This window comes from Gossypium raimondii, chromosome 6 (assembly GCF_025698545.1).
Source record: "Gossypium raimondii isolate GPD5lz chromosome 6, ASM2569854v1, whole genome shotgun sequence".
Taxonomy (NCBI): domain Eukaryota; kingdom Viridiplantae; phylum Streptophyta; class Magnoliopsida; order Malvales; family Malvaceae; genus Gossypium; species Gossypium raimondii.
This window is the reverse complement of record NC_068570.1, coordinates 9774528-9777194: the sequence shown is the minus strand read 5'-3', so window position 1 is coordinate 9777194 and position 2667 is coordinate 9774528. Positions and strand designations below refer to the sequence as shown.

At 35.1% G+C, this 2667-nt stretch overlaps 1 long non-coding RNA gene across 1 annotated transcript; it reads left to right on the top strand.

Moving 5' to 3' along the window:
* The first annotated feature begins 420 nt into the window (after window positions 1–420).
* On the top strand, window positions 421–1082 carry LOC128041651 (uncharacterized). The gene is made up of 3 exons (XR_008196572.1): window positions 421–565; window positions 640–741; window positions 896–1082. It is a non-coding gene; the product is annotated as an uncharacterized LOC128041651 (long non-coding RNA).
* The last annotated feature ends 1585 nt before the right edge of the window (window positions 1083–2667 follow it).

The following is a 2667-nucleotide window of genomic DNA, read 5'->3' as shown; positions in this document are numbered from 1 at the left end:
TCATTTTGTCATGTTTGCAGGTTTTGGGCAAGGTCAACGGGTGTTGGAAGGATAACCTGACCATTTTGTGCAAAGCGATCGTGCTTGAAAAGGTCTTGGCTGAAGTCACGAGGAGATGTCTGACACTTCGAGGTTGCTTGGTTGTGGTCTTTGAATTGGGCTAGGGTTTTGCCATTTTGGGCCTCTGTTGTGTTTTTATTTGGGCCATGGATTTTGTTTTAATTTTGTTTATTATTTTGTGTTTTGAGTTCAAGGCCCGGGTAAAATTGAGCCCGTACAACTATTTTAAGACAAAAACAACCTTGGACGAGAGATTACAAAATGTCCCCCGGGAATGCTGAGGTATCAGTGGGAAGAGCTCGTTAGATTTTGGACTTCGAAGAAAGGAGAGGTATGTGTTACTAAAACAATCTTGTAATTATTTTGGTTTATATTATTTATTAATCAACGTACTAATAATTTCATAACGTAGGATCGTGAACGAGTTGGAAAATGTAGTAGGCAGAAACATAAATTCACTCACACAGCTGGGTCCAAAAGTTTTGCTTGTGTAGCTCACTCTGAGGTATTTTGAACTTTGTAATTCTGTCAGATTTTTATTACTTTCTATCAAATAATATTTTTACAACTGTATTATAGGAACTGTCGTCCGGTCAGAAAGTTGGACGCCTTCAACTTTTTGACATTACACATAGGAAGAAAGATGGGAACCCTATGACTCCTGAAGCTGCAGAAATTCTGGTACGTTTGCTTAATACAATTTGACTTGTTTTAATATTTTACAGTGTATATTTTCTAATGGTTTATTTCATTTCTTGTAATGAAAATTTTGTTAAGTTATGTTGCATTTTTTTAATATATATTGCGTTCCTAACTATGTGATTTATTGTTGTAGGATAAACTAAAGGATAAAAAAGCGGAGTACGAAGCGATTGCTTCCAGTGATAGTTCTGTTCATATTGAAGACATTGATAACCGTATTATCACTGATGTTTTGGGTCCTGAAAGGTACGGTCGGGTTCGATTTCAAGGATCTTTTGTTAGCCCAACCCAATATTTTGGATCCATCTCGCAACAATACATGCCTTGAGGAGGGCTCAAGTGAAGTCCAGAGGTTAAGAGACCAGATGGCTCAGATGCAAGCGACAACAGTTGAGCAAATTACACAACTTAAAGCGGAGGCAGCAGCGAGAGAAGCTGAGGTTCAACAAGTATGAAGAACTCGAGATCTGACTAAAAGCGAAGCGGAGAGAGAGGAAGCGAGCGGACTAGAAAGTACGATGAACTTCAAAGACTTGAGAATATGATGAAGATGCTTCAACATTCGCAACCACCGTCGTCTTAGACTATCGTGTAAATTTTTTTATCATTTTAACTTTATATTATCATTTTACCTTTTAACATATTTGTAAGAATAATATGAATTTTATTCTATTTATTGATATTTATTATATATTTTTCATTTAATTTTAAATATTATATAGATTTATTGCTTTCGGTTGGTTTAGATTTTAGTTTCTTCTGATTTGTTGTTACAGGAGGTCTAAAAATATAGAAAATATTCTTTTATAAATCTGCTCAATATAGTGGCATTTTTATGAAAAGCGTCGCTAAAAGTCAAGGTCTTTTTGCGGCGTTTTCAAGAAAATCGCCGCTAAAAGTCAGCGGCGTTTGTGATTGAAGCGCCGCTAAAGGTCAAGGTCTTTAGTGGCGTTTGTAAATCAAGCGCCGCTATAGGCTAATGTATTTTGCGGCGTTTGTAGTGGAAGCGCCGCTAAAAGTCAAGCTCTTTAGTGGCGTTTTATGGTAAAGCGCCGCTAAAGATAATAACCTTTAGCGGCGCTTAAGTCACAAACGCCGCTAAAGAGCTTGACTTTTAGCGGCGCTTAAGTCACAAACGTCGCTAAAGAGCTTAACTTTTAGTGACGCTTAAGTCACAAACGCCGCTAAAGAGCTTGACTTTTAGCGGCGCTCAAGTCACAAACGCCGCTAAATACCGTGACCTTTAGCGGCGTTTTTTGCTATAAACGCCGCTAAAGTTAACGACGCGATCAATAGCGGTGTTATTTGTGGCGCTTTTCAAAGCGCCACTAAAAGTTTTTGCAACGCTAAAAAGCGTCGCTAAAGGCCTAAAAAAGCGCCGCTAAATCCCTGTTTTGGTGTCGTAAAAGGGATGAATATCATTTCAAAAGTTTATAAAAAAATATTTAAAGACGTTTTTGTCTCTAAATGAATATTCTTTATAACACATTTCCTCTCAAAATATTAACCTTAATTATAAATTTAAATTTAATACCTACATTTAAAATAAAAGGTAATATACATAAAATAAAACCAATAAAATCGACAATACCAAATTTTATTGACATTTTAAATATCACAACAACTCAATTATACCTCATATTTTTAGTTTTTCTTCTCCTATTTAAATTTTGTTTTAGTTTCACTCAAACTCTAATTAGTATAAGTTATTTTAATATTAAATTTTCACTTAAACTCTTATTAGTGTAGGTTATTTTAATATTATTTGACTTACAAATTTAGCCTATAAATAGACCTTTTTCTACCCTTAGAAAAATAATCCATTACACATTTAGGTATTAGCTTTTACAAGCTTTTAGAGAATTTTATATTTGCGTTTTGAGGGTTATTAGTTAGGGTTTGGGT